This window comes from Malurus melanocephalus, unplaced genomic scaffold (genome assembly GCF_030028575.1).
Source record: "Malurus melanocephalus ecotype Western Australia unplaced genomic scaffold, MMel_1.1 scaffold_286, whole genome shotgun sequence".
Lineage (NCBI taxonomy): Eukaryota > Metazoa > Chordata > Aves > Passeriformes > Maluridae > Malurus > Malurus melanocephalus.
The window spans coordinates 43,019-54,845 of record NW_026623518.1 but is presented as its reverse complement, the minus strand read 5'-3'; positions in this window follow the sequence as shown (position 1 = coordinate 54,845).

Sequence of the window (11,827 nt, the reverse complement as noted above, 5' to 3'; positions counted from 1 at the left end):
GGGAGAGGATGAAAGGTATCACCAAAGAGAAGAAGGCGGAATCCCCGTCTCAGGTGCCCACCGAAAGAACAAGAAGCCCAGGTTCCTTTGGGTTCTTACGGTGCACGCCGAGTGTAATCTGCTCTCTGGGCTTTTATGGAATCAGAATTACTGAATCACTGAAAGTATCCAGAGGAGGCCACGGGGATGGGGAAGGGTCTGGAGGGGAAGCCCTGAGGAGCGGCTGATTAGGAATTTGGGTTGTTCAGCAGGAGAAGAGGAGGGTCACGTGGGACCTTAGTGGGGTTTCAGCATCCTCCCGAGGGCAGGAGGGGCAGGCTCTGGTCTCTGTGGTAGCAGGGCTCTGTTTATGCTCAATACTATTTTCCCTGTCTGTTCTGTCACATTTTTCTCTATTTTCCCTGTCCTGTCACAATTTTCTCTACTGTGTTCCTAACTGCTTAGAACTCTGGTAGCTTATTGAATGAGTAACCTGGGTCCACGGGCATTCAGCATTTCCAGTTACTTAACAAGGACACCTGAGATTTTGGGGGAAAAATGGCAATGATAGGTGAACTCTTGTGAGTTTGGCAACACAGATATAYCAAGAAAGTTAGAATGAAAGGAAGTTTGTTTCTCATCAGATGCTATTTTGAACATCATTCTRCTATTCCAGCATATTTGCTGCCATTTTACTGTGCTGTCACTGACACTGAGGTCACTAGGTAATTGTTATTGCAAAATTGGCTGTTAGAAGTATCTATTGTATTATGTCACATGGAGCTAAAGTTTGGACTGGTTTGGTCTGCAAAAATAATTTTGGTTTTCTAAAGCAAACCCTAAAATTCCGTATGTGTCTGAACTTGGATTTTGTCCAACCATACCAATATTCCAGCTCAATATCTTGCACTATTTATATAATATCTTCTTTTTGACTGTGGCAAAAATGGATTTTCTTTTTTTACTTAAACTGGGCTGGTGCATCTCCAGTTCATACCAAGCTTGTGAAATAGATGAGTTGTGTTTTTGAAGAATTGTGGCCATTTGCACCACGTGATGAAGCAAATAAACACGCAAGACTGTCTGCARAGCCAAGTACAACCTCCAGCCCTGAAGCAGATAGATCTGGCATCTCAACCTCAAAATATTACAAGCACTATCTCTGTATTAATCAGAAAGTCTTTATCTCCAGCATGGCTTCCGACTGTGCTACTGTGCATTTTATTTCCTCATGGTTAGCTGAAAAAATAAAGCTACTACTTCCCCTCCTACTTACTCTGCTTTCTAGTAACCCRACTTCCTAAACATGTTTACAGAAGTCTTTTTCCATAATAACAGCGAAAGTTTCTTAAATATATAAAAAAAATCATCTTCACTTTATTTATAGAGGATCTCCAAAGTATCTTCCTGTGGTTTCTTGCCTTAGCAATGCCTGCATTTTTTAAAAAGAAGGATTGATGTAATTCACATGTATGTATACTTTTGGGRAAAAAAATCAGCAAGATGCTAATTTTACAGTGTCAGAATCCCACTGAGAAAAGAACTGGTATTCTATGTTAAAGGAAAGAAACAAATAATTAATTGCATCAAAAGGTACTGAGAGAAMCCCCCTGTTGAAATGTCACAGAACAATATCACAGCATGACAGTCACTGGGAGAAACTAAGAGGAGATTAGAGTCTGCAAAGATGGAAAACATGATAGCAACAGGAGATTTCAGTTCCTTCTCAGAACAAGTCCTAACAGGKAGAGTAAAGGCTAAATTATCAGACCTGTAAATAGCTACCTATTAAAGCCATGAATCAGATAACTCACAAGGAGAGAAACAGGCCGTGGCTAAGCCTGGAAAGTGCATTAGGCATGGATCAAAAGTGATCCTGTTTGTTAATAATAGCAGCAACATATTTGTACACACCTGTTTAGGAGCAAAGGAGCCATCAAAATCCTTGTTATTAAATTCAGGGAGGCTACAGGCACATAGGGAAACCTCACCCTGCTGCCAAGTCTGGACAGAATGGAAATGGAGGAAAAATGTGTGAGGTTATCCCCAGTGCTTCACATCTTGAAGGTGGATAATCGTGGCTGAAATCTCCTTTTCAGCTACATCTGTAAAGGTCGGGGAGCACTGGCCTGCTCGGTGCCTCCAACAGGCCCTCAAAGTTGTTGAAGTCTGATATTCCAGCTATCTTTATTTTTTTCCATTCTTATTTCAAACTTTTCCATGTTGGTGCTTTTCCTCTTGAATCCCACTAATGGTTTCCGAGTSTTTCTTATCTCATGTGGCTCTGTCTGTATCTTTACTTGCTGCTCTTTCCTCCCAACTTTACAATTTTCTCATCATTTTGAGATGAGTTTGCTGCAGSTGCATCTCCTGAGCGCTTGGGAGAGTAGCTGAGAGATTACAGAGATGGATTAACTACATGCAGGACCAAAAAGCTGTGAATAAACTGATTTTCCCCCTACACGACCCTTGTTTGGGACCCCTCATTGTACCAACAGGCCACCTGGAAAAGGTAAACAGCCACAGTGATGAAATTTGCTGCAAATCCCAATTTATTCAGAGTAATCAGCCAAAATCTGAAARCAAGAAGTTGCAGAAGGATGGCATGGCACTGGCTGGATGATGAGATGGCAGATGGGACCCAGTGCTAATGAATGCAAAGCAATGCACACAAGAGAAAATAGCACTAACAAAACACACACAGCGGCAGCTCTAAATCAGCTGCTTCCATTAAGGAAAGAGATGCTGCATTCATTGTGGGTAATTTTCCAGAAATGCCTGCTTAGTGCTCTGAAGGAAGCAGGAAAGCAAGCAGGCTGCTGGGAAGCATTAAAATTTTAATAAAGGAGAAAATATCCTTATAAATCCAACATGCACAAGCACCTTTGAGTGGCCACCTGCACTCCTGGGCATCTCATCCTCTCCAAGAAGCAGCAGTGCAATCCAAAAACTTAAAGAAATCAAATGTGTTGGGTGAAAAGAGACAGCTGAAGGGGACCATGAAAGCATCAAACACCCAAAATGGTCCAGAAAAGGTAAATAGGGAGTTCTTATTTTTCTCCCTGATGGTGATCTCTAAGCATGTGTAAAATAAAGCAATGCTGGGGGGGGGGGAAAAGCAGCCTATAAATGTCCTATTTATGTCTCATTTTTCTAAAGAATTGATAGTAGTTGTTGGTGGATGTGGATCATTTGTAGTACATTACACATCTCTGAGGGTGAGGGTTGCTAATATACCRAAATGGCATTAGAGGGCAGTGCATGGCAGCCTAACTGGAGTTTTTTTGGGGTGACAGTCGTTATTGTGGGAAACCACCCTTCAGAACCTCTGAGAGTCAGGAGAATGGAGCAGCTCCCACTCACACAGGTGGGAAACGGTGGGGACCACCACATGGCACAAAAGGAAAACACCAGGGCTGATCAGAGCAGTATTAACCTAGTGAAAAAAAGTAGTTAAATCACTTTAAATAGTGATTTCCAGCCAATGGTGGAGATCCCAAGCAGAGAACCAACCCTGCTACAAACCACTTTTATGATATCTCTGGAAGCATCTTCAAACCTTTCCAGATCTGGTTTTCTTTATTCCCCCCCCCCCCAGAAAATACTTGCTTGCTTATCATTGTTGTCTTCCAAACAATCTTCAGCGTTGCTCACGTGGCAAAATGAAATATGAAGAGGAAAGTGCCAGGGGAAAACTTATCTTGGCTTGGGATGATTGGCTTAGGTTTGCTGGCTCAGAAAAAAATGCAAAACTTCAAAGAGTAGCAACCTGAAGGAATTGAAAATGGTTAGAAAGGCATTTGAAATATTCTTCTTTTCTGCTAAGGGAACAGCTGAAAATGTGACTGTGAAAGCAGTGAAGGAAACAGTGTCTTTTTGCCATATATAGAATAACCCAAACCCCCAGAAAATTGTGGGGGTTTTTCACCTACTTTTTACTTGCTTCACATTTTCACCTAGTTTCATACTTTGGCTGACTTCCATAACTAAAATGAGTAAGAAATGTCTCAGAACAGAAACATTTCATCACACATGAAGTTTCCAACACACATACTTCAGTATTTTTGATGACAGCTGAAAAAAACTCCATTGCTTCTGACACTGTATTTGGAGTGTTTTTGTTTGGCCAGCCATGGGGAAAAAAACCCATACTTTAAATGAAGAAATGACCATTTTGTCCTACCACCRCTGTCTCAAACTTGTTTGAAGAAGTGAGAAAACATCAAAAACGTAACAGTGAAAATATTACACATGACTAGAGTCARTACAGATGGGATGTCTGCCATCACTGAGGGGAAAAAAAAGGGTTGTGCAGCTCTGCTAGAGGAAGGATTTGGATAAGAAATTATTCAGAACTCCCCTGTGTTAGCCATACAGTGGGTCTGTACCAAAAATACAGGTTTCTTACATGCTGAAAATCCCACTGCCTGTGAAATGGGAGGGATTTCAGGAGGTGTGTCTTTTCAGAATCCTAGAAGATCCTGRGTTGAAAGGGACCTACAAAGATCTGGGTGAAGAACCTTTGCTGAGAGTTGGACTCGATGGTCCCTTTGTGTCCCTTCCTTAAAATATTCAATGATTGTGTGATTTTATGAAAATGAGGGGGATGGACAGAGTTTAACCTCCATTGCATTGTTCATCAGTTGTAAAATTAATAACTGAGAAAAGTATTGGAAGCCAAGGCAAACAGTGAGGGAGRGTTTGGAAGAGAAGGAGAAAATCAGCCTTACAAACATCTGAATGAAAGCTCTGTCCAAATGTACAGACCTGTGGGCTGAAATAAAATTCTGGAGATGAGATTAAATTCTAAGAACTGTGGGTTGCTACTGAGCAGAACGACATCACTCTGGAAATGCCTCTGCTTTGATGATTCACAGAGAGGTGAGGTTATCCTTCCGCTTGCTCAAGATTTGTATCAAGTTCTGAAGAACAACTGTTTTCAGCCCAAAACAGCTGAGTCCAAGAACTTGAAATTCCAAGAGAATTCTCTGACATGCTGTCGTGGTGGCTGTGACAACATTCTTGGCATAAACAGAACTATTTGATGTTAAAAGCACATTGATGGGCGCTGAGATGTTCGTGGATAGTAACATTGCTCAGAGAGGTTGTGCAGTCTCCATGCTTGGAGGTTTGCAAGCTCCAACAGAGTAAATCCAGGTGGGAGCTCATAACCAGCCTTGTGTTTCCAATCTGAACTATTTGAGGAGTCTGTGATTATTTTTATGGCTTTGTTACATGATGTACTTTTCCAGAGAGATGAAGAAGATTTAGCATCAGACTTGCTCTGGGTTTACTCTCCAAGTGCTCTGACCACTGGGAAAATGTCAAAAGGAGTTCTCCTCCTCCTTTAGTGATTTAGGGTAGTCCTAGAGGACTTACACATCAACCTTTCAAGATTGTCTCTGTCACAGAGGTGTGTGATGCAAACAGAGATGGGAATATTGGAACATCCTCATGCCTGACCAGTCTGGTCTAAGGGATATGACTGGTTTAGTATTGAGAGCCAGGCAGCATTTTCCAGCTGTTTAGAAGTTACACTTTCCATCTTACAAGAGAACCGTATGTATATTGGATGTATGGACTCAGGGATGTTGTCTTACACAATTATAATATAATTAACCTTATMCAGTTTTAGCTTTCTAAAACTGAGRTGCCYAATATGTTTTCAAGCACRGGCTGTGGCCAGGTGGTGAATCATCTCTAGAACACAATCCATGGAACAGCACTTTCCTAATTTACTGGGACACTTTCTATATTTAGCTTTATATCTTAGGATTTATTTTCGTTATAATTTTAATTTTATTAAAAAAAWAATTGTGTGCCTTGAAGTTTTTGGTAATTGTACAATTCACAACATGCTGCTGGATAAAAAGCAAAGAGCTGTGTGTTTATTCTGARTATACATCTCATGCAAGAGAGAAAAACTTTTATATGTTATAAAACAACCTAATGATTGGAAGCYAAAACAAGATTAAGAACAAAAGCTGATTATTCTGCATTTGTCTRTGTGRGATTTCTTGCCTCTTCCTTCAGAGRKATTATCCTGATTATTGAAAAGGGCCTGATACTRAACTACCCTGCTAGGTAATGTAGCCCAGCCTGTCAATTCTTATATTTCTTGAAAAAATAAAAGCAGTGTAGCCAGAGAGTTCCCTAAAGTCCTTAATGATCTATCTCACCATGGATCAGATCACTGTATCATGGAAGGCCAATGATGAAACACTGAGCTTTCATCTTTTCCAACCTGACAGTGTTCACTGTGTGCCTTGGTTTCCCTTCTACACTCATTCYAATACCTTAAACATAAATGAGCAAYGGCCAGGTATGAGCATTGTCCATCCTTCTGTTCCTGAAAAACAAGGAAGTCATTAAAAAAGCCACCCCAAACCTACTCTTCAGGTAAACAGCATTATCTCCACCATCAGACTAGACCACATGTGCGTAAAAGGATGTGTTATCAAAAATATCTGTAATGGTGACCTTAAAAACGTACAAGAAGTGCTAATGAATTTCTTGTTATTTTAGAAAGGGACTTTCTTCTCCGTTGGTGCAGAGAGCTTCCTGAAGCAAAAACAAATGAAGCTTTTCTCTCTTTCTTTTTAAATGTAAGGTCGAAACATTTTGACTAAGCTTCTGCTCTGTTGTTCTCTAGTTGTTCAGATTTAGATGTTTTTAATTATCCTTCAGTCTGGAGAAGAGAAGGATYTGGGAGARCTTAGGACACTTTCCAGTACCTAAGCAGTCTCCAAGAGAGCTGGAGAGGGATTTTGGACAAGGAAGAATGTCTTTAAAGTGACAGAGCAGGGTTAGATTGGGTATTAGGAAGAAATTATTTACTGTGAGAGTAGTGAGCTCTGGCACAGGTTGCTCAGAGAAGCTGTGGCTGCCCCTGGATCCCTGGAAGTGTTCCAGGATGGGTTGGACAGGACTTGGAGTGTCCTGGTCTAGTGGAAGATATCCACGGCCATGACAGAGGGGTTGGAATGAGRTGRTCTTTTATGTTCCTCCAAACCCAAACCATTCTGTGATTCTGTGATTTTGAGACACAATCCTGTCTTTGCTCAAAGACTGCACATGGCATCAAGCAGGAGAACATAGAGATATCTCTGCAGTTAACATGAAGGATTTTATCAAGTATTTTTTGTAATCAAGAGTTTACAGGTGTTAGGCGAGGGGAATGGCAAGGGAGTGACTTCCTCAATCCGTAATAGGAATTCGTGGAGGAGCCAAAATTAGGACGAGGTTCTCTTAGCTGTCTCCTTTGGTCTCCTGATGCTTGTTCCCTTTGGCAGCAGGTCTTTCTCATTAAGCTCTCCTTCTCTTAGCTTCTCTGGTTTCCCATTTATCAGAAATTCCCCTTTGTTGGTTATGATTTCTCATTTCAAAGCTCCACACTGGATCTGGATGTTGCCAGGATGGAGMATTCCAAGGGCAGAGCTGGGCTGTGCCACCATGGAGAGCTCATGGCAATTGTTGCAACAGTCAGTGCCAGCAGCTCTGCTTGGACAATGCCACTTTTTGGGGAGCAAGAGAGGCTGAGGTTTGGCTGTGCATGGATATTTGGGATGCTACAGCAACCATGATGCAAACACATTTGCATTAAAATGGTGCATTACTGTCTTTGTGCAAACATTTAATTTTTGAATTTTCTTGATCCCACCAGAGATGATACAGATGCAATCATCTTAGTGAATATATTTTAAATACTAAACAGCCAAGCAGGTAGATACTATCATTCTATTATAATTTATTTTTTCATATTATCTTTCATCTAGTTTTTTTATAGCATCTAAGCTGCACATATCTGGCAGAGCATCTGGAGTACTTTCCACTTCTAACTTTAAATGACCTGACAAAAACACTCCAAATTGAGGAGGCTCAGTGTCTGGCTTTTATTAGTCACATCACATATTTCAGGTTTTCCACTCACTCACCATGAAAACGGTTAATGAGATATTTTTTGAGCACTACTCTTTGTATCATGCAGGTGACAGACAAAATGAAGTTGGTCATGAGGGCGTCTGAGTGAGGGGCAGTCTGGCTGATAGGAAGTCAATCAGCCCTGGAAATTGTCCTCTCTTTGTTCCTTCACCACAAGTGACATCAGCCTCTGTGTGAGTTGAGGCCATGTGAACCCCGCTACCCAAAATATTCTCATTTTCAGAGACGTATTTAATAATTCCCAATATTAAAAATAAGATGCAGTTGCAAGTCAGACTCTTCAGATGAGGAAATGTTGATCTCTGGGAATTAGAAATAAAGAAATTTAGGAGTTCGAATGATTCACCTTAGGAAAAAGCCTAAAGTTATAAGATTGTTTAATGCTTTCCTCAGAGGTATTGTCCTGTAGGGCTGTCTTTGGTTATCAAGGTGCAGTCATCAAAATAGATAGGACTTCAGAAGGTCTGAMCTGTGATAATCAGAGGTGTCAGTAGAGAGGAGCGTGTATGCAGGACCAGAAGAGATATAAAAGATCCCACATATTTTCATCTGATTTCCTGCCTGCAGTGTCAGTGTACCCTTTGAAAGTACAAGATCATCCTACACATGATGGAATTTTGTGGGATGAAGGTGGTCTCCAGCGAAGTTTCACATCTTGTGCAGTTGGTGGATACAATCAGATTCAAAGCCAATTGCMCTCACTGTCTGAGCTCAACATTTTGGGGTGAGGACCCTTTTTCAGCACTGAATTCTCTCAAGTTACAATGAGYTTTGTCCTGATCTCTGGGAGAAAGTTTGAGGCCATTTGCCCCACATGAATGATTCCTCTGTAATCTCCAAAGCCAATCACCGGGCAGTTCCCTCAGTCGGATGAATGCAGGTGATGAAATAAGGTCTGGCTGTAAAGTGTGGACAGTTTAATTCCTTAGGGTCAGAGGAAAACTTCCTCAGGGTAAATGTTCTTGCATTGAACAGCCTGTTAAATAGCTGCTGTTTTCTTGGAAGAGCAGCTACAGGGCATGAAATATGAACTGCTTTATTAAAATAACTCCTGCATTTCCTTAGCATGTTTTACAGTCTTCTCAGTCCCTTCTAGGTCACCTTTCTCTTTCCTTCTCCTCCCAAATACTGAAGAGGGACTGACTATCAGAAGCCCTGAACAGAACAAGTGTTGGGACTGATTTGGACATCTTGGACCTTTCTTTCCCTCCTACAGATTTGCCATCTGCAGTCCATTGCTTTCACCTTTAATTGCATGACCTTTCAACGGTGAAGTTGTCCAGAATTCAGCCCCAAACCCAGTGTGCTCCAGCATTTATTACCTGTGCACAAGAGCAGGGAAATGGTAGAGTTTGTGACAGGGTCTGGATCCAGGACGTTTGACAAGTTTCTAGCTCATCTGATTGAAGAGGTTAAACCTGGTGGTAAGGAGGTTGTTTTTGCCAAGGTCTCTAAGACTGGGAGACTGTTACGGACACCAAGGCAACACAGGGCAATGTTTGATGCTAATTTCCACAGACAGAGTTTGTTTGTGGCTGTTGAATGCCAAGTGGGAGGTTTGGTGGGTATCCTCAAACCAACGGTGACATCTGCAGCATTTGGATGTTCATAGCCAGTGCAGAGAAGCAGCCACTTCACAGTGGAGCTCATTTCACCCCAATGCAGACATCAAAAATAGGTCATCTGAGCTGCTGCTTCTCCTCTCCTTTCAYTGTGAGAGCGGATGGGTGACTAACTCAAAAGTCTGTGTAAGCACTAATATCTCATATTAACTGAGAAAACATGAAACCCACCTTGTTGATCCAAAATTATTTTYTCATCTTGTCTCAGCAGCCAGGCTCCCTCAGGTGAAAGACATGGAGTGCTCGGTAATCCTCCATGGGCCTGCTGATTTATTCAGAGCTTTGCACTTCACACATCCATCAACAACTCATGGTTGAGGAGACTTTAGAGCAGCATTCCAGTATTTAAAGGAGGCTCACAAGAAGGCTGGASARGGACTTTKCACAAGRGTATAGAGTGTAAGGACAAGAGGAAATGGCCTTAAGCCAAAGGAGGTAGAGTTGGATTAGACATCAAGAAGAATGTCTTTACTGTGAGGGTGGTGAGGCACCAGAACAGGTTTCCCAGAGAGACTSTTGGCTCCCTATMCCTGGAAATGTTCAAGGCCAGGTTGGAGCAGCCTGGTGTAGTGCAAGGTGTCCTTGCCCATGGCAGAGAGGCCAGAACAAGATGATTTTTAAGGTCCCTTCTAACCTAAATTATTCTGTGACTCTATAATTCTATGATTTTCTAATCATAAGATCTCTATCCCAGCCCCATCCTTCTCCACTGCACAAAATRCTAGGTCAATGAAAATGGTGTTAGGTTAACTATAACAAAAATGGGCCATGGAGATCAGAAAAGGATAAGGATACCCACAAGTGAGCTGTGTATTTAGTGTCTCACCCACAATTTTCTATCTTCAAATGTCTGGCTCTGCTGAACATCAGTGCTCCCTCATAATGCTTAATTGTCCCATTTTACTTTGCCTTGTCTACAACCACTTGAATTCTAATGTCATTGCAGTATTTGAGAACCACTGAATGTGCATTAGAAAAATGCCCAACAGGGAAAATCCTAGAGCAACCACAGGAAATAATGGTTTCAAAATTCTGTCCCAAATCATCAGGTTTGACTTTTGTAACTTTTGTAAATCTCAGCCTGAGTTACTCTGGCAATAATTGGAAAGATTACACCTGATTCTGTAAGAAGAGGATTTGGRACACATCAGAAAGATGTTGGACAAAGTCCTGAAAGTTGGACAAAGTCCTCATTAGAAGCAAAGAAAAAAAGCATAAACCTTTGTTCTGCACTGAATAAAAGGGTCAGTTTTAATAATTTCTGCTCAAGAAGGAAAATYTGATATTTTCTGTTTCTTTAGCCTGGCTGAAGCAAAATGCATCCTGAGCTTTCTGGTCGGCTTTTAGTTTTCTCACTCTGTGCTTGGTGCCTGAGTTTTTACATTTTTACACCAATTTTTACACTTGAACACCAACTTTTCTTGATTAGTGGTTAGATCTAGAAATTTCCAAATTGCTTGAGTTGAAGAACTTGAAATATTTCCCACTATTTGGATTTAAAAGTTCTTATTTTTTTGCATTTCTGTAAGGAATCCTCAAAATCCATCCAGTTCAGATTTTTTTTTTCACTCCCAGGCTAAGGCACTAGATTAAGGACTAAGAACTGAAATGCAACTGTTTGCTTTTAATTTCTGTGGCWGAGAATTTAGCCCCAGTTCTTGGAACATGTACATCAACTTCCTATGAGGTGGTAAAATCAGAGCTGACTCAACAAAATTCATACGGCCAAGATTAACTGTGCCTTCACTGAGCGAAAGGAAGGCACTGAGCTGTGCCTTCCTAAACAGAAGCATCTACCCAGCCCATGAAGGTAAAGAAGATGTGGAAAGGTGTCTTCTGATATGCAGCAGAAAGATTTGTAATGGTGGCCTTCAACCATGGGAAGTTCACTTGGCAATTTAAGGGCCAAAGGTGGGATGGAAATAGTGTGGTGTGCCRAACTGAGCATTAAAACTTGCTCACGTTCATCTCTCCTGGTTTTAGATGYCTCTAATCAAAGGGATGTGCCCTATTTAAGACAGTCCCTAGACTCTAGTGCTGGAAGGAGACTTGAGGGCTCATCGAGTCCATGCTGAGGTCAGCTCCATCACTACCGCTGCTACGACTCTTACCTTGTCTGCCTCTCCACCMTCATTCCTCAGACAGCTTCAAGTTATTCCGTATTTTCATTTAGAGAAGGTTTTCTAGACCCTTTTGTCGTTTCCATTGCTTTCCTCAGAACTGTCTTCTGCTGCTCCGTGTTTTTCTCAGTGTGCAGCGCCCACAAGTAGGGGCAGCACCCTATC